We start from the raw sequence: 20538 nt of genomic DNA, 5'->3' as shown, positions 1-20538 counted from the left end.
AGAAGACCATAGACTGGCTGGCTTATAAACAACAGACATTTATTTCTCCCAGTTCTGAAGGCTGGAGCCCTAAGGTCTAGGTGAGAGCAGATTCCACGTCTGGTGAGGTCAAATTTCCTGATTCACAGTCTTTTATCTTTTGACTGTGTCCTTACAGGGCAGAAGGGAGGTTTCTGGGGCCTCCTTTTTCAGGGCACTAATCTGGAGCTCTCATGACCGAATGACTTCCCAAAGCCTCTACCTAAAGTGCCATCACATTGGGTGTTAGGATTTCAACATATGAATTTGTGGGGGGTACATACATATTCAAACGGTTGAAGGTAAGTTGATGAAGTTGAAAGGAATCATGATTTGCAAGTTAGCAACCTTTTGAATCAAAGATTCTGTAAGAAAAAGATACTTTTTAATTAAACATGAGCAACAGAATTTGACTTTATACTTGAAGAGGAGGGATCCACTGGACCATAATCTTATCACTGTGTTTCCCAGGATGTACCTTATCAGGTCGCTCACAAATTACTGCTACCACCAGCATATTGGCCACTAGGAGGCACTGTTTCCCCTTCAGGACTGTGGGCCAGTTACTGGCTGTGAATCAAATCTACAGTTGAGCCTAACTGAAGCTGGTTCTTTTTATCTGCTAGAAATACCACAGGGAAATAAACGCTGAGAGTGATGCGGTCTTTATGACCTGGCTTATAAGGAGAGTGTATTGATTGAGAATGTTCGTGTCTCACGGGGCGTCCTGTCTTCCTGGCTCTTGGACTTACTGATACAGATAGGTCCTCTTTGCTCCCAGCATAAAGGAATCATTTACCAGGCCTGGTGCAAGGGGCTGGGCAGAACAAAATGCAAGATCCCTTCTCAGAGTCCAGTCTAGTGGGGGGAGACACACGGCAAGGGAGAGGTCCTGACAGCCTTCCTCGGATCCACCCTCACAGTGCCTGTCTTCTGGTTTTTAGAGTTGAGGATATTTCCCTTCAGACAGCACCTACCCCAGCAGGGAGTAGCCATTGCAGCTCACAGCACAGCCCTAACTCATTTTGTCAGTTCATGTAATAGAGGGTCCGTTTGTTACATATGCACTTGAGTTTATCTATGAGATAATTTTCTATTTTATGTATACCTCGACCAAAGAGCAGCTATGAATAATAACAGCCAAGAAAACCAAATAGCTAATTCATTCAATTGGGATTATGTTTACATCTTTATTCTCAAGATTTATTCACAAGATACAGGAGTTCCTGTTGTGGCTCAGCGGGTTAAGTACCTGACTGGTATCCATGAGGACGCGGGTTTGATCCCTGGCCTGGCTCAGTGGGTTAGGGATTCGGTGTTGCTGTGGCCATGGCTTAGGCCTCAGGTGCAGCTCTCATTAGACCTCTAGCCTGGGAAATTCCATATGCCACAGGTGCAGTTGTAAAAAGAAAAAAAAAGATTCAATATTTAGACTGAATAACAGATTCTACTTTTGCAGGGGCGGGCGGCTGTGCTCACTGCATGCAGATGTTCCCGGGCCAGGCATCAAACCCATGCAACGGCAGTAATCAGAGCCACAGCAGTGACAATGTCAGATCCTTAATTTACTGACCCACCGGGGAATTCCAGATTCTACTTTCATTAAATCCAGTTCTGTTCTGAATGAATGTCAAAGTTTGAAATATACAAGGTTTATTTTAATTTTATAAAATTTATATTTGGCAAGACTAGGGCTAGTAACATCTTTCTACATTGGTTTGGACTCTAATGAAGACAACTAATAATGACCCTTTATAGAAGAAATGCGAGTGGCATCCCCATTCACAAGTTTGATGATCTTTGAAATGTTGTAGATTTTATCTCAGGTCCATTCCTTCACCCTCACCTGGCTGTAAACATGCAGGGCTGAAGGGTCTCATGTCATGCACATATCATTAGTCTCTTCTCCCATCAAACATCTTTTCACATACATACTTGAATGTTTATGCTTGTCCATTTACCTTTTGCTGTTAAGATTGTTAGCTCTCATGGAGTTCCCGTCATGGCTCAGTGGTAACAAACCCTACTAGTATCCATGAGGGCTCAGGTTTGATCCCTGGCCTCCCTCAGTGGGTTCAGGATCTGGCGTTGCCATAAGCTGTGGTGTAGGTCGCAGACTTGGCTTGGATCCCTTGTTGCTCTGGCTGTGGTATAGGCCAGCAGCTGCAGCTCCAATTTGATCCCTAGCGTGGGAACCTCCATGTGCCATGGGTGCAGCCCTAAAAAGCAAAAAAAAAAAAAAAAAAGATTGTTAGCTCTCTGTTCCCACTGCTATGTGTGATAGTCCTTTGCACTCTAATTTGCTATGTGTGATCTGACATGGATCTTTAGTAGTGACCAGCCTTTATTGAGCATGTGCTGTGTTCCAGACATTGTGCTAAGGACTTTGCACATATTAACTAACAGAATCCTCATAACCACCCTGTGGGTGGTTAGTAGGGTAACTACTAATTATTATGCCCATTCTCTGATTATTTGGCCAAAGTCACACAGACACCAAGAGGCACAGCTTAGGATTCAAACCCAGCTGGGTTACATAGTCTATAGCACTAAACGAGAATACTGCCTCAGTATCCAGAATAGATAGACTAGAATAGCTTAAGTTCAAGAGTAAGGAGAATCTTGTGTTGTGGTTCAGTGGTATTGAACCTGACTAGTAACCATGAGGGTTGTGGGTTTGTTCCCTGGCCCTGCTCAGTGGGTTAAGGATCTAGCATTGCTGAGAGCTGTGGTGTAGGCTGGCAGCTGCAGCTCTGATTCGACCCTTAGCCTGGGAACGTCCACATTGCCACAGGTTGGGCCCTAAAAAGACAAAAAAGAGTAAGTTGAATCCAAAGAACTCACCTATGAATTAGATCTTGTTACACGTATGACTTCTCTGAGACTGTTTCCTCAACTATAAAATGGAAATAATAATAGAACCCACCTGGGGAGTTTCCATCGTGGCTCAGTGGTTAACGAATCCGACTAGGAACCATGAGGTTGCAGGTTCGATCCCTGGCCTTGCTCAGTGGGTTAAGGATCCAGCGTTGCCGTGAGCTGTGGTGTAGGTCGCAGACGCGGCTCAGATCCTGCGTTGCTGTGGCTGTGGCGTAGGCCGGCGGCTACAGCTCCTATTAGACCCCTAGCCTGGGAACCTCCATATGCCGCAGGAGCGGCCCAAGAAATGGCAAAAAGACGAAAAAAAAAAAAAAGAACCCACCTGACAGGACTGCTATGAAGATTAAATGAGTGAAGTGTGTATATATGTGTATTATGTATATATGTATGTATATGTGAAGAACCTTAAGCTGGACCTAACATATAGCAAGTATTCATTATTCTAAGCAACATCCCTGTGCTCAGTGAATGGTAGCCATTATTACCGTAATCTGTGAGTTTCAAGGACACTAAGACTTTTCTGTTATCTAATGGTCTGGGTACTGAGAAGTCCTCACACTCATTCCTCCTTCGTAGCCCTCTGCTGCAGCTCCTTCACACCACCAGCAGGTCCCTGCCAGGTCCTTAAGGTGCTCAGGTGGGAGCTCCCGGAAGTGGTCAAAGCATGTTCACAGGGTTCCAGGGCCTTTCCACGCCTTAGCCTCAGGAGCTTGCTCCCCCACCCCCTCCTTTTACCCCAGCTGGTTTCCCCACCCCTCTGCTCTTTCTCTGGGGATCCCTCTCCCTGCGGGACCTGTGTGGGTGGGAAGTGCTCTCAGCCTTTCCTCCTCCACCCAGGCCTTTTGTTTTCTAAATAAGCTTTCCAGCTCATCCCTGCAGGGGAGCGGACTGGAAACCTGCCACAGCAAAATCCATAAGAAAGTCCAAAGGTGACTGGAGCCAAAGCTCTATAATCCTGACTCCTGTTTAAATGGTAAACTGGAAGCCCTTCAGGCTTGGTCTCGTGCTTTCACTTCTGAGAATAAATGGTTTACTCTGGGTGGGCCTTTACCTCCCAGGTCCGGCTGAAAATGCAGCCCAGGTCTTTCTTAGGTGTTCCGTTTCCTCAGGTGGGCAATTTGCATCATTGAGGGACTCCGGTAGGGACCTGTACCCTCCTCCTCCCTGGGATTGTCCCCTCAGGGTATTTCCTCCCTCAAATGGGCATTAGTTGAGGAGATCTCTGGTCAGGGCTGGAGGTAAAAGTAAATGAATGAATGAATGAATGAATAAAATTTATTGAAAAATTACTGAGGGCATTTTTCCTAAGATTCAAATATATTGGCGTTCCCGTTGTGGCTCAGTGGTTAACGAATCCGACTAGGAACCATGAGGCTGTGGGTTCGATCCCTGACCTTGTTCAGTGGGTTAAGGATCTGGCGTTGCCGTGAGCTGTGGTGTAGGTTGCAGATGTGGCTTGGATCTGGCGTTCCTGTGGCTGTGGTGTAGGCCGGCAGCTACAGCTCCAATTAGACCCCTAGCCTGGGAACCTCCATATGCCGTGGGAGCGGCCCTAGAAAAAGGCAAAAAAAAAGAGAAAATATATTTATCAGGGGAAGCCTTTACTCTGAGACAAGAAATGTCGCTATAAAATGAAATTATACTTAGGTTAAAATGATCTTTCAGGTCAACTCATAATAAGAAGGTGAAGTGACCTTGAAAACATCTTATGAGTCAAATGAATAGTGAAAGAGGGAGGGAATTATGAATGAACGGTGTCACGCCTGCTGCCTAAGATGTTAGTTAAGGGCACGCCTTGCCTTCTGTCTTCCTCCTGCCCCTGCTTTGTTCTTGCCAGAGCCTGTGTGATATTTTTAAGTTGGTTTCTGTCTTGGCTAACACACCTCAGTACTTACCCACTGCCTTCAGGATAAAACTCAAAAAGGTTTGATTTATATTAGCTCTTCAGACTTCAGATTCTTGTCGCCCAACCACCAACTTCCTAAACACCAGCTTCACTAAACAGCTTTCGGTTCCTGTTCTTACCTCCAGGAGTTTGACCTGGACCACTTCCCATCCACTCAGTTGGTTCCTGCTTGCCTTTCAGTTCCAGTCTCCCAACCCCCAGAATCTGGAGCTCCCAAACTGCCTGCCCATAGATTTCATCCCACTGTGTTAATCTTCCCTGCTGGCTGATCTGTTTTTTTGTGGGTTTTTTTTGGTTTTGTTTTTGTTTTTTTTGTCTTTTTGCCTTTTCTAGGGCCGCTCCCGCAGCATATGGAGGTTCCCAGGCTAGGGGTTGAATCAGAGCTGTAGCCGCCGGCCTACGCCACAGCCACAGCAACTAGGGATCTGAGCCGCGTCTGCAACCTATACCACAGCTCAGGGCAACGCTGGATCCTTAACCCACTGAGCAAGGCCAGGGATCGAACCGGCATCCTCATGATTCCTAGTCGGATTCGTTAACCACTGAGCCACGACAGGAACTCCCGTGGCTGATCTGTTTGTCTCGTTCAGCAGACCTCAGCCTACAGGAGGCCCAGAACCCTGTCTTGGCTGTTTCACAGGCCTCTGTCCAATGTAGTGTTTGGCCCTTGTAGAGGCTTAGTGAATAGTTGGTGAATGAAAGGATGGCTGGGGGAGGGGAACACCGAGAGGAGTTTTGTGAGTGGTTGCATGAGTGGTTAGTGCAGTGGATGGAAGGGCAAAGGTGATTGATGGAGGCTTGAGGGCTGGGGCTGCTTCCTCGTATTGTCAGGTCTCTTAGTGCCTGGTCCTCACAACAGGTCCATAAATTGCTTGAAACGCTGAGAAACTAGCTTCTGCTAACTGAACCTTGTACCAACCTTAAGTTTGTTCATTTGTCAATGTGTAAGAAGACATGTTAGCTGTCAGGAGAAAGAGCCTTCTCGTCAGCGCTTTTTCTCCCCACAGGAAGTTACAGGGAAGCCAGATTACAAAGAGAAGATTGCTTGTGGGAACCTGCTTCCTTCCGTCCGTCCTTCCTTCCTTCAGTACTTGAGTAAGCTTGTACTTATCAAGGGCCCTTCTCAGTGTTGGAAGCGGAGCATGTGAGTGATTTTAAGGACAGCCCTTCAGCTTAGCAAGTTTAGGAGACTTGCTATGGAGATGTTACCATTCCGGTGGGGTGGCCCTGCCCCTGGACACAGCAGGAATCACCCCAAGATTGGGTCCTGGGCTCTTCTTTTATCCTTTCAACATTGATCAGCTGACCTTCTCACTGAGTCCTGTTTACATGTTCAGTCTGGTTATGTCCAGATCCACCTCATGGAAGCATTTTTTTGTTTTTGCTTTTTAGGGGTATACCCACGGCATATGGAAGTTCCCAGGCCAGGGGTGGAATGAGAGCTGCAGCTGCCTATAGCAAAGCCACAACAACACAGGATCCGAGCTGCGTCTGTGACCTACACCGCAACTCATGGCAATGCCAGATCCTTAACCCACTGAGTGAGATCAGGAATAGAACCCGAATCCTCATGGATACTAGTCGGGTTTGTTACTGCTAAGCCACGATGGGAACTCCTTATGGAAGCATTAGAAGTCTCTTCTGGGCCATTGACCTCTGCTGTGTCTGATGCCCGTCTTATTTCCAAATTCCAAGGTGGGCCTGCTGGGCAGGGCTGTCCAGGGCAGTAATCACCTTGCTTGTAGCTTTTAAATATAGTTCTGCTGATACAACCATAAATACTCTTTCCAGAGTTCCCATTGGGGCACAGTGGGTTAATGATACGGCTTGTCTTTGTGCTGTTGCTACTTCTGTGGCCTGTGTCACAGATGTAGGCTTGGATTTTATCCCTGGCTCCAGGAACTTCTACATGCTGCAGGTGTGGCCAAAAACGGAAAAAAACAAAAAAACAAAACAAAAACCCCACCACCTTATTCTTACAGCAGGGCCCATTTGGAGATTTAAGATTCAGTATTTACAATGAATATTGGAAATACTTGATCCTAAGGTTGTCAGGGAGAAAGAATTGCTCTGTTCTCTTAGGTTCTGTTGTCTTCAGGGGCCCTGAATTAAACTGACGAAGGACAGATTAGCAAGAAAAAAGATGAGATTCAAGCACTTGTTTTTATTAATGTGTGTACAAGCGTTCACAGAAAATGTGACTCTGGGGGACAGTTGGGCTCTGGGGCTTGTATACCATCTTAATGGAGGAAAGAGAGAGAAGAGCACTTACCGATTTCTTAATAGGGGAGGGGAGAGGAAGAAAAAGCATTTATGGGAAAACAAATGTGTTTTTGGAAAGGTACAGGGGCCCTGAAGGATAGGTGATAGTTTTGGGGACAGTGTCGGTTTAGGCATGGCGTGGAGATTCCTCAAGATCTCCGGTGAAAAGAGTCTTCCCTGGTTGATTTCTGACCATTGGGGTCTTTGAGTTCTTTTGGGAGGCTCTGTTTTTAGGCAGATAAGAGATTTCGGGAACTCAAATGCCTTCTGCTCAAAATAATTTTTATGCCGCAGTGACATATGCTGGACCCCTTTACCATCTCTCTAATTACTTTAGGGTATTCCAGGGGGTAGAAGATAAATGGATGAAAATGTTTTCCAAAATTATATCAGTAGTTGTATTTGAGCCCAGACACTTTCAAACAAGTGGCTAGACTACAAAACAAATAAAAACAAACATAGAAACTAGGATATTATTTCCTGGATCCAGATGACACTGCTGTTGCGAGTGTAAAATACTGCTTCCTCAACCAGATTCCTTTTAGCAAATTAAGGGGGATGAGAAAAAGATTTTATTCAAACCAAGTGGCTTAAAATTATTAATCCAATCATTTAATCTTACTTTTTTTTTTTTGTCTTTTCTCGGGCCGCACCTATGGCATATGGAGGTTCCCAGGCTAGGGGTCTAATGAGAGCTGTAGCCGCCGGCCTACCAACAGGGACATAGCAACACTGGATCCGAGTCATGTCTGTGACCTACACCACAGCTCACAGCAATGCCAGATCCTTAACCCACTGAGCAAGGCCAGGGATCGAACCTGCAACCTCATGGTTCCTAGTCGGATTCGTTAACCACTGCGCCACGACGGGAGCTCCCGAGAAATAATTTCATTAGCTTAAGAAATGCTTATTGTACCAGCACTATTCTATTTGCTGAGAGTTTTATTTTGTGCCTGGTTTTGTGATAGGGCAAAGATGGGCAAGGAAACTAAATACATGATTAACAAGACTGAGCATTTACTACAAGAGGGAAGAAGCGAATGAAAATTTAGAGAAAGTAAACACCAAAAAGAGAAAGAAAAAAAACCCAGGGGTGGAGGCCAAGTGGCCTTAACTCCTGAAAGGTCAGAATTGGTCAATTATGTCTAAAGCTGGAGAAAAAATTCCATACCTGCAAAAGAATGCAGCAAAACTTACCTTTTGGGAAGTAGAACACAGAAGACTAAATACCCTTGATACCTCTTAGGTTGACAAAATGACCTTATCTCTTTGGAAACTAGAGATCCAAAGAGTAGTGAGTCTTTCTTTGAAGAGGGGTGTCAGGGCAGAGAACTCTGAGCAGAGGTAGAAAGGGCTATATCCGAGAATATAGAGTTTTAGGGGAGTTCCCGTCTTGGCTCAATGGTTAACAAATCTGAGTAGGAACCATGAGGTTTCAGGTTTGATCCCTGACCTCGCTCAGTGGTACTTAAGTTCTTCTGTTTTATTTATGTTGATTTCTTTGCATATTTTAATGGATAATACAGGATTACTTTTCCATATTTGCTATGATTATAAATAGAGAAAAATACATGTTTAAACCTGGAAGGAAATAAAAGTGCTAACAGTATTTGTATTCAGTGGTGTAATTATGGCTGATGTATTTTTGCTTCCCATTTTCTACATTTTTGTGTTAAACATGTATTACTTAAAATGAAAATAATGAGCAAACTTATGAATAAGTGATATGGTATTGCTTAGGGAGATAGTCATGAAATCTTTCCTAAAGGAATAACTACAAGAGAAAACATTTTCTAAGTGTAAGCCATGACACAGATACAATCTGAAATATATTAGTTTCAAAATCAATATAATATGTTGTGGTTCATAAACTAATTAGAATCAAATCTTAGTAGTAGATGCAAACTATTACCTTTAAAGTGGATAAGCAATGAGGTCCTACTGTACAGCACAGGGAAATATACCCTGTCTCTTGGTGATAGAACATGATGGAAGATAATATGAGGAAAAGGAAGTACATATATGACTGGGTCACTGCTGTACAGCAGAAATTGACACAACATTGTAAATCAACTATAATAAAAAATTTTTTTTAAAGAATCAAATCCTATAGATACTTTATAAGACATGCAAGCCAGTCCAGTGTTTAGGAGGCTGGCTGGGTGGTCCATTTTGCATTAAGAAATAAGAAAGGACAATTGGAGAGCCAGGCTGAGCAGGGAGTAGGAAGGGCCCAGCTTTTAGTCAGCTATGGACTGATGCATGGTTCTGAACAAGTTTCTTCTTCTGGGAACACTGATTACCGCAGTGCAGATCTGTGCTGAGACTGGAGCCAAATTGGAGCGGGTTCAGAAGGAGTGGAAGAGGGGTTAGAGACAGCACGTATAAAAAACGCTTTTGAAGAATTTCACTCTAAGAAGAAGCAGAGAAATGGAGCAGTAGCTAGAGGGGAATGGAGTAGGGACAGTTTGCTGTTGTTTTACAGCCTGTTTATATGCTGATGGGGATGATCCAGTGCAGAGAGAAAAATTGGTGATGATGGAGCACTGCCCTGCAGAGTGATCCCCCGAGTCCACAAGAGGGGAGGCTCGGCCTTAGGGAGGAGTGCAGCACAGGGAGCGAGGCAGGTGGGACTGAGGCGCCAGTGGGTGTGGATACCCGGGCCTGAGTGATGGGAGAGTTTGCAAATGTCTTGATTGCTCTAGACTGTCCTGTGGGATGAAGTCCATCGAGCAAACAGCACCACCAAAGAGCATGCACCGGGAGGGTGAGTGGGGAGCCGTTGCAGGGCACCGTGAGAGAAGCTGGGACACAGTCATCTAGGGGAGTAAAGCCAGAGGAAATGTTGCATAATTGTGGTGGCGGCGGTGGCGGTGGCGTTGGGGTCCCCAAGGGAGGGCCCACTGGAAATCAGTAGGTCAGAATTTAAGGTGCCTGGTCCAAAGTCAAGGTGGCAGCCGGGCTGCTTCCTTCTGGAGGCTCTCGGGCAGAAGGGGTTTCTTTGCCTGTGCCACTTTCTAGAGGCCACTTGCCCTTCTGGGCTCCTGGTCCCTCCCTCCATCTTCAAAGCCAGCAACATAGCATCCTTGAATCTTCTACACCGTTTCTGTCTCTGAGGTGGCCCCTCTTGTTTCCCTCTCTTGAGGGCCTTTGTGATTGCTTTGTGCCCACCTGGATAATCCAGGACAATCTCCTGGTCCCCAAATCCTTAATCACTTCTGCAAAGTCCCCTTTTACCATGTAAAGTAACATATTCATAAATCTTCGGATTAGGACACTGGCATCCTTGAGGGGGGCCATTATTCTGTCTCCCGTAATTAGTGGAGTTGAATATGTTTTCATATGATTATTAGCTTTTTGTATTTCTTTTGGGAATTACCCATTCCTGACATTTTTTTCTATTAGCTGTTAGTCTTTATAATTCATGTGTAAAAGCTCCTCTCTTAAGGATATAAAGCTTAACAGTGCAGCGTTTTGCACATTTCCCCCTAGTTTATTGCTTGCTTTTCAATCTTGTTTTCAAGGTATTATCTAACATACAAGTCTGTTACTTCTTAAAACTTTATATTGTGGAAAATATCAAAGAAATAAAAGTAGAGCGATTGGTATATTAAATCTCCACATATTTTTCACCAAGCTTAAGAAATTATCGACTCGAAGCTCACCTTATTTTATCTGTGTTCTTACCCACTTCTCCTAAGTTATTTGTTATATTGAAGTGAATACCAGACATCAGATCATTTCATCCATAATTTTTTTAGCAAAATGCATTAATTTTAGGACTTAAATTTTCTTCGATTATTTTTCCTAAGGCTTCTGGGTTTGGTGCCATGCACAAAAAGCCCAATTCACTTGTCTTTTTAAAAGAGATGATGATTGGGGGTGGGGTGGGGGAATGCGCTGGGGTTGTGGGATCGAAATCCTATAACATTGGATTGTGATGATCATTGTACAACTATAAATTAATAATTCATTGTGTAAGAAAAAAATTAAAAAAATAAAGTCTGAATATAAGTTTTTGTACCTTTTAAGGAGGCCTTGTTCCCTTTGTCTTAACTTGTTTTTATTAGGGATGACCACGTTGACTGCTTGAATAAGTATATCTGAGCACCTGCCATGTGAAGCATGCTGTGAATTCATCTTCATGTTACCTTTTGAGTACATGTGAACAGGGAACTCTGTAAAAGGATTACAATTATAAAATTAGCAATCGGCCCATTGGCGTCCACACTCTGGATTTAGTCCGCTTTCCATGACGACAGAGATGATCGTGAGCAACTGCCAGAAGGCTGGCGATTGTCTGCTATGCCTGCATCATTTACACCTTTCAATGTTGTTTGTTTTCTGCCAAGGCCACTGGGCCCTGGGAAGTAAGAACAAATAGGAAGATGAGGGGAAGACCTTCTCCCCTTCTTCGTAGTCTGCTGCTGGGTGACCCCCTCTCCTGTGCTCAAAGGGACAAGCACCAAGGTCCCTTGTTTAACATCACCCACGCCGTGATGGACTGTTGGCAACCACAGAGGGCCTTAGAGAGTCATTGGCTTTCACGTCAGAAAAAGACGAAACACACACAGCACAGTTATTAATTAAGACTCGGCAAGACTAGGTGATCCAGACATAAAAGGGAGGTGGCGGAGCAGGAGTTCAGCGTGTGCTTGTCATAGCCTAGCAACTCCACCGCCAAAACAAACACCACTCTGGCCTTACAACCATAAATACCAACCGATTTGTTTGGCAGCCTCTAGCTTCCTACTCTTAACTCCTTGCCACCTGGTTCCCACTCACTCCTTTCTGTGAAAATTCTTCTTTTGAAGGCAGCCAGATCCTGGACATTATTTCAGTCTCTGTCCTCTGGGTCCTTTCTTTGGTGAGTGACTCCCCCCTTTCTTTAAAAGTCTTGCTCTCGGAGTTCCCATCATGGCTCAGTGGTTAACGAATCTGACGAGGAATCATGAGGTTGTGGGTTCGATCCCTGGCCTTGCTCAGTGGGTTAAGGATCCGGCGTTGCCGTGAGCTGTGGTGTAGGTTGCAGACGCAGCTCGGATCTTGCGTTGCTGTGGCTCTGGCGTAGGCCAGTGGCTACAGCTCCGATTAGACCCCTAGCCTGGGAACCTCCATATGCCGAGGGAGCGGCCCGAGAAATCACAAAAAAAAAAGGACAAAATAAATAAATAAAAGTCTTGCTCTCTCCCGCGATGCCAAGATACTCTGTTCTACTCATTTTTTCTGTGGGAATCTTCACGGTGGCTGCTTCCTATCCCTCATCCCATAAATGTGGCTCCAATGCTTCACTTCCCACTCCCTCCCTAGCTTCAACTCTCTTACTCTCGAATCTCTGTTTCAAGCCCAGCTTCTTTCCTGAGGTCCCAGCCCGCGTTTCTGGATAATCTCTGGGGATGTCCAGGTTGACTTGGCTCACCTGGGACTTCTCAGTCCCACTCCTGCCTTGAACTTTAAGCCCTGGACACCAGGACCCCACACTCCAGGCTCGGACCCACCCAGGTCAGGAGATGATCCTGGCGGCAACTGAAAAGGATCACAATTTGGTGGATCTCAGACTGGGGTCTGATTGCTATAACCTGGGCAGGCCTGAATTGAATCTATGGTACTTGAGCGGGGCTGCAGTCACCCAACCTTCCTTCCTGGGCACCGTGATGCTGCTGGTCTTTTACACCTTCTCATGCTGCAGGTGTGGCCCCAAACGAACAAACAAACAAACAAAACACTTCACTTTCCCTCTAGGTCTGAAGCCTGTTTTGCTGAGACCTCGAAATGATTCGTTTTACCATTTCCCTTCCCAGACGATCAAATCTTGTTTTGTCTTTTCCCAACCCCACTAGGCTGTGTCCCAGCCTTTCATTGGCAGAGCTCCTGCATCCTGGGCCTTAGGCTACTCTGGATATTCATAGACCTGGACCATCACCTTTTCTCAAAGTCCTGCCTTCTTTTGTCCTAGCTTCCTTTACGCTTTTATTACTTGCTGCTCATACTTTCTGAAAATCCCTCCAACTGTTATTTCTGCGTGGGGTACCTCACACATCTGCTCATCCTGCCTTCTAGTGCCATCCTAAACTCTTCCTGCAGCTTGGTGAAGTATAAAGATGTATTTACCTTTCAAGTAAATTTTTTACAATTCTAAGTTTTATTAGCATCCTCTTATTATTTCCTTTCAACTGCATATCATGTAAAAGGTTGGAGGGCCTAGTTTTCTAGTTAGTGTCCCATAAAGTCAGGCAAGTGCTCTTTTTATTTATTTATTATTGTTCTTTTATTGCCACAACCATGGCATATGGAAGTTCCTGGGCCAGGGGTGAGACCTGTGTTGGAGCAGTGACCTGAGCCACTGCAGTGAAAATGCTGGATCCTTAACTCTCTGCACAAGAGAACTCCATGCAGCCTTTATTTATTGATTTGCTTTTTAGGGCTGTACCTGAGGCATGTGGAAGTTCCAGGCTAGGGGTTGAATCCGAGCTGCAGCTGCCAGCCTACACCACAGCCACAGCAATGCGGGATCTAAGCAGCATCTGTGACCTACACCACAGTTCACTCATGGCAACACCTATCCCCAACCTACTGTGTGAGGCCAGGGATGGAACCCACATCCTCGTGGATACTAGTCAGATTCGTTTTCACTGCACCACAAAGGGAACTCCAGGCAGTCTTTTTTAAAAAATGTTTTAAATTTGGAGTTCCTGTCGTGGCTCAGTGGTTAACGAATCCGACTAAGAACCATGAGGTGGCGGTTCGATCCCTGGCCTTGCTCAGTGGGTTAAGGATCTGGCGTTGCTGTAAGCTGTGGTGTAGGTCGCAGACGCAGCTCAGATCCCATGTTGCTGTGGCGGGTACAGCTCCAATTGGACTCCTAGCCTGGAAACCTCCATATGCCGCAGGTGTGGCCCTGGAAAAGGCAAAAAGACAAAAAAAAAAAAAAAGTTTTAAATTTTATTTGAGGATAGTTGATTTAATGTTGTGTTAGTTTCAGGTATTCAGCAAAGTGATTCAATTATATATATCCATTCTTTTTCCACATAGATTCTTACAGAGTGTTGAGTAGAGTTCTTTGTGCTATGCAGTAAGTCCTTGTTGATTGTCTATTTTATATATGGTGGTGTGTATCTTTTGCTGTATGTGCTTCCTAAAGGGGTGTATCTATAATATCTTCAGACGCTCACCTTGATCATGTTGGTGTGGGAAAATGCTTTCAAGTACCTTTCACCCCAGGCCTTAGTCCACCCTTATTAATATGCCACGAGGGTCTTCTGCAGTTACTCTCTAGTAGTTTTTTTTTCATTCATTTTTTTCCTCAGCTTTATTGCGATATAACGGAGATACACCATTGTGTACATTTAAGGTGCACAGTGTGAGGATTTGATATAACCGTTTAGTATTATTAATAGAGGGATTCTCTTTCTTCCTCTCTCCCTCTCTTGATCACCTAGAGAGGCAGCTCCTTAGATAAAGAGATGGAGCTGGTGATGCTGGAGGCTGCAGAAGACTGAGAGGGAGGGTTGCCCCCGCTCAAGGGAGCAGCAGCTACCGACCCCTCTCTGTTTCTGTGTGCAATGCGGGTCCGGGGTTGTCAAATCATCTTTTTCAAGACAAGCCTGACGTTTAAATTTTGATGTAAAATCTCCAAATTTAATTTTTTTTAATGTTATTTATTTATTTTCTTCTTTCTTTCTTTTTTTTTTTTTTTTAGGGCCTCACCTGCAGCATGTGGCAGTTCCCAGGCTAGGAGTCTAATGGGAGCTGTAGCCGCAGTCTATGCCACAGCCCCAGCAATGTAGGTCTGCGACCTACACCACAGTTCACAGCAACGCAGAATCCTTAACCCACTGAGCGAGGCCAGGGATCGAACCTGCATCCTCATGGATACTAGTCAGATTCCTTTCCACTGAGTCATGACTGGAACTCCTATTTTTTTTATTTTTATGTTTTAATTTTATTTTTTAAATGATTTTATTTTTTTCATTATAGTTGGTTTACAGTGTTCTGTCAATTTTCTACTGTACAGCAAAGTGACCCAGTCACACACACATATATACCTTCTTTTTCTCACATCGTCCTCCATCACAAGTGAATGGATTTAGTTCCCTGTGCTATACAGAAGAATCTCACTGCTTATCCACTGCAAATGCAATAGTTTGCATCTATTAACCCCAGATTCCCTGTCCATCCCATTCCCTCCCCTTCTGTCTCGGCAACCACAAGGCTGTTCTCCAAGTCCATGAGTTTCTTTTCTGTGGAAAGGTTCTTTGTGCCGTGTATTAGATTCCAGATGTATTTTTTTAATTTTTAAATTTTTGTTTTAGATTTGTGCCACAAGGGAACTCCTGAAATCGCCCAATTTTAAATGTTAGCAACCGATTCAAAAACCTTTTAAAGACTTTGAAGGCTAAGCAGAACAACTGTGAGCTGGATGTGGCCCACAGCTACTCTCTACAAGCCCCTCCCTGTTCCCTGACACCTAGTGATTTCCTGATTCTTCCTGTGTTCTTCTCCTCCCATTAGCTAGACCACCCAACCCCATTCTCTCCATTGCTCCAAATCCTAACTCCTACCAGATCTTTAAGATCAAACTCAGAGTCTGCTGTGAGCCCTGCTTGGCTTTTCAGCAGCAAGTAGGGGAAGCCAAAATCAGAACTGGGTTGACAGGTGGTCTAGATACCAGATCCTGAGAGGTCAGCCAAGGCAGGGATCAGATTCCCAATCTACAGGTCCAGGGAACAAGAGGTTCAGTGACTTGGGTTAAGGAGTCTGAGCAAGTACAAAACACGAAACACAAGTAGCGTAATTAATAACTAATGTATATGCTTCCTTTACTAGACACTACTTCCCTGTGCCCATGAAATTAGCAATGATGTATTAGTCCTCAGACTGGAAATTTCCAAAAATGATTTGAAATATGTATCCCTCAGCCAACTGGCAGAAACCAATCACTTCTACAGGTTTCTGTGACTGTCAAACCAGCTTCCTCTGTGATTCCCTTGAGAGCCCACATTTTATAGGAAAAGTCATCGGACCTCTGCCTGTTCCAAGGAGTGGAAAAAACGGACTGCTTTCATTTATTTATTTATTTATGGCTTTTTTAAGGCCACGCCCACGGCATATGGAAGTTCCCAGGCTTGGGATCAAATCGGAGCTGTAGCTGCCGGCCTGCACCACAGCCACAGCAACATGGGATCCAAGCCTCGACTTCGACCTACACCACAACTCATGGCAACACCGGGTCCTTAACCCACTGAGAAAGCCTAGGGATTGAACCCGAAACCTCATGGTTCCTAGTCGTATTCATTAACTGCTGCGCCACGACAGGAACTCCAGGACTGCTTTTTAAATGTGGAAAAACTGTCTATTTTCTCAGTTTGCAGAGAAAAATAGGGAGGAAATGCAGAGTTTCTTCGTGGAAATTAAGCCCAGCTTTTCCAGGACATGTGTCTTGTCATCTTTGCCCATCACAGAAACAGGTTTGGGGGTGAAAGCGAGTGTACAGATATTTTTTTAGGATTTGTATACAGTGGGAAACCTTATAGAAAAATTTTCTTTCAATGCTGTTTACCCTAACCTGCTCCTTCCTGAGATGTCATGCCCACCCTTGAGCTTGATATTGTGCTAACACCAAACTGTCTAATCTTAGCCAGCACACGTCGCCACTGCTGCCCCTTTTTGCTTGCCGTTTCTTCCGCCTGGGACAGCTGTTGTCAACCATTGCACTTTCTTCCCTGCACCCTCAAGATTCAGCTCAGGTGTCATTGCCTCCAAGAATTCCGAACCTCTAGTTTGACATAATTGCCCCTCTGTTTGTTCTCATTGCACTGTGAGCAAATCTCTGTCTTAAACCTTAGCATCTACACTCCTTGAAAGCAAATGATTAATAAAAATGATGAATTATATAACCCTCCTTTTATCTTTCTTTTAAAAATCATAATATTGACTGGAGTTGCTGTCGTGGCACAGTGGAAACGAATCTGACTAGGAACCATGAAGTTGCGGGTGCAATCCCTGGCCTTGCTCAGTGGGTTAAGACCGTGAGCTGTGGTGTAGATTGCAGTCCCGGCTAGGATCTGGCATTGCTGTGGCTGTGGTGTAGGCTGGCAGCTGTAGCTCCGATTGGACCCCTAGCCTGGGAACCTCCATATGCCGTGGGTGAGGCCCTGAAAAGACCAAAGACCAAAAAAAAAGAAAAAAAAATCATAGTATTGGCCCATTTTCAAACTAGGTTTAGTTAAATCATCCTTCACTTTGGCTTTGTGAAATGCACACTCTTATTACTTCATCTCCTATTAAACAGAAACAATTTTTCTTTCTTTCTTTATTTTTTGTCTTTTTAGGGCCGCACCCTCGGCACATGGAGGTTCCCAGGCTAGAGGGTCAAATCCGAGCTACAGCTGCTGGCCTACACCACAGCTACAGCAACACCAGATCCAAGCCATGTCTGCAACCTACACCACCTCATGGCAACTCTGGATCCTTAACCCACTGAGTGAGGCCAGGGATCTAACCGGCAACCTCATGGTTCTTAGTTGGATTCGTTTCCGCTGTGCCGCGTCGGGAACTCCAAACAGAAACAATTTAGACGAAGATACTATCTAACTTTAAGGGTCCTTAAGCACACGCTGTTAATGCTGAGCATATATGTTCTGGAATACACATTTTAAAAAATTGTCTCATTCCCTACTTTTGTTTAGCTGTGTGTCTCCCTTCCTTTACTAACCTATTCTGGTCTCTAGTACACTAGATTTTCTTTCTTCTGATTTCCAAGGAGCAGTTCCTTGTTTACCCTGTTGACTCTTGCTTTATGGATTTAGGTTTCCAAGACTGTCCCAGAAGAGACAGTTTATTTCCCCTGTCGGAACCATGTCTGAAAGCCATGTATCATCTGGTGAAGGGTGACATCTGGGCTATGACTGTATGGCCTAACAGTAATCATGATAACTCATACTTCTATGGGTCAGGCCCTGTCTGAAGAATTGTATATGCCGCAGTTCTGTGAGATAAGAATTGCAGCAGTGCCTTTTTTACAGATGAGGACCAGCTACAGAGAACTTAATAACTTGCCCCAGTATCATACAAGCTGTTTTGTTGTTGTTGTTTTTCTTAATTTTTTGCATTATACCCATTTTAAATTCAGAGCTGGGATTAAGAACCAAACTCCACTAGATTCCAGAACTTTAATTTTTTTAATTGTTTCATTTTGAAATAAAATAAGTGGAGATTAATAGGGAGTTGCAGAGAAATATATGGGGAGGTCCTGTGCAAGCTTTATCCCGTTTCCCCCAGGGTGACGTCCTGCATCACTGTAGGACAGCATCAAAACCAGGACATAGTTCAGCATCCCTTAGGTGTGGTAAGCTAAGGTCATTGATTAGCACAGAATTTTAGTTAAATATGGCTTTTGAGTGAAAATAGCATGTTTTTATACTATAAAACCTTCATTTTAATCAACAACTCAGTATTACCATGATATATATTGAAGAAGAATGTGGTTTAGATCATTGGTTCTTAAACTTTTAGGGCAGAGATTTATTTTATTTATTTTATGGCTGAACCTGGGGTATATGGAAGTTTCCAGGCCAGGGACTGAATCTGAGCCACAGCTGTGACCTGCACCACAGCTGCTGCCATGCTGGATCCTTTTAACCCACTGTGCAGGGTCAGGGATCGAACTTGAACCTCTGTAGTGGCCTGAGCTGCAGCAGTTTTTAACCCACTGTGTCACAGTGGGAACTCCTTATTTTCTTTTTTTTTAAATTTATTTTCTTTAAAGTGTTAAACAGTCTTCTATTTAATCTCCACAAAAATCAGGTGAATTGAGTACTATTAACCTCTTTTTCCAGATGTGTAAATTGATGATCAGAGAGCTTACTTCCTAATTGTGAAAGTGTGTTGGCAAATCCCCCCTCCATCTATGACAGTGTGGCATATCCATTTCTTTTTGTTTGTTGTTGGTAAGGTTTTTTTTTGGCCACACCTGAGGCATGTGGAAGTTCCCTGGCCATGGATCGAACCCATGCCACAGCAGCAACCCTTGCCACTGCAGTGACAATGTTGGATCCTTAATCTGCTGTGCCACAAGAGAACTCCTAGATAGGTATATTTTAGAAGGCAATGAAATATGTATATTTTCAGCCAAAAAAAAAAAAACACACATGTAAAATGTTCATGGAGTTCCCTGGTGGTTCAGTGGGTTAAGGAGCCCTCATTGTCACTGCTGTGGCTTGGGTCACTGCTGTGGCGAAGGTTCTATCCCTGGCCTGGGAACTTGCTCATGCTGTGGGTGGGGCCAAAAAATAAAATAAAATAAATTAAATATCCATGGTTTTATAAACACCCTCTATCTCCATCCCTTAAAATGTGCATAGACTCAGATTAAAAACGTCTGATTTAGAAAGTTCCCGTTATGGTTCAGTCGTAACAAGCCCGACTAGGATCCAGGAGGATGTAGGTTCCAACCCTGGTCTCTCTCAGTGGGAAGGATCTGGCAATGCTGTGAGCTGTGGTGTAGGTCACGGACACAGCTCGGATCTGGCGTTGCTGTGGCTGAGGCGTAGGGTGGCGGCTACAGCTGTGATTTGACCCCTAGCCTGGGAACCTTCATATGTTGCACTTCTGGCTTTCTGGTTTAGAGCAACATTTAAGGAAATCATATTTTTTTAAATCTGAAACAGTCCTTATTAGTGCTTTAAAAAAATCTTTTCCTGACTCTTCTTATAGAAAAGCCTCCAAGTCCTCTTATTACTCTTTCACCTTTTTTTTTTTTGGTATTTTTGGGGTGCACCACTGCATATGGAGGTTCCAGGGCTAGGGGTTGGATTGGATCTGCAGCTGCTGACCTATGCCAGAGCCACAGCAATGCCAGTTCCTTAACCCAAGGAGCAAGGCCAGAGATCAAACCCACATCCTCATGGATTCTAGTTCTTAACCTACTGGAGCGAGTCCTCCACCTCATGGTTCCTAGTCGGATTCATTAATCACACAACAGGAACTCTACTCTTTTACTCAAGGGGCTGAAAGTTCCTTGGATTTCCTATAGCTCTTGGTTGCTGAGGAAAAACTCTGCTCCCGACATTACTGCCCCTATGAACATGCTTTCTCTGGGTGTGTTTCCTTGTGGCTTTTCCTTTTCAGGTCACCATCAAAAACTTGGGTAATTTGGGGTAATGGTTCTGGAGTTAGGGATCAGGTCCGGGATCTTTGAAGCTCAGCTAGATATGAAAATGTAAATAGGAGCTCCTGTCAGTTTTAAGCCAGCTGCCAGGAGCCAGGAAATGTATTTCCACAGCCAGGGCTCACCCAGAGAGTGTGAGTAACAAGGCATAGGTCAGGGATGCAACCAGAAGAAGGCAGTTAGAGATATGAAGAAAAGCCAGGCTGAGGGTCTAATTAGAAGGGTCAGACAAATCTGGATTCTGAGAAAGAGTCTTGCCTTAGTCATAAATCTGTTGTATGCTTGTATCGAGGTATCGCTCGGA

General features: G+C 44.4%; 1 protein-coding gene across 1 annotated transcript in view; it reads left to right on the top strand.

Moving 5' to 3' along the window:
- Positions 1-20538, top strand: part of G3BP2 (G3BP stress granule assembly factor 2) — an 86760-nt gene that overhangs the window by 19816 nt on the left and 46406 nt on the right. The window lies entirely within an intron of this gene.

Source organism: Phacochoerus africanus, chromosome 10 (assembly GCF_016906955.1).
Source record: "Phacochoerus africanus isolate WHEZ1 chromosome 10, ROS_Pafr_v1, whole genome shotgun sequence".
Lineage (NCBI taxonomy): Eukaryota > Metazoa > Chordata > Mammalia > Artiodactyla > Suidae > Phacochoerus > Phacochoerus africanus.
Note: the sequence above shows the minus strand (reverse complement) of the source record. Positions and strands in the feature narration are given on the sequence as shown.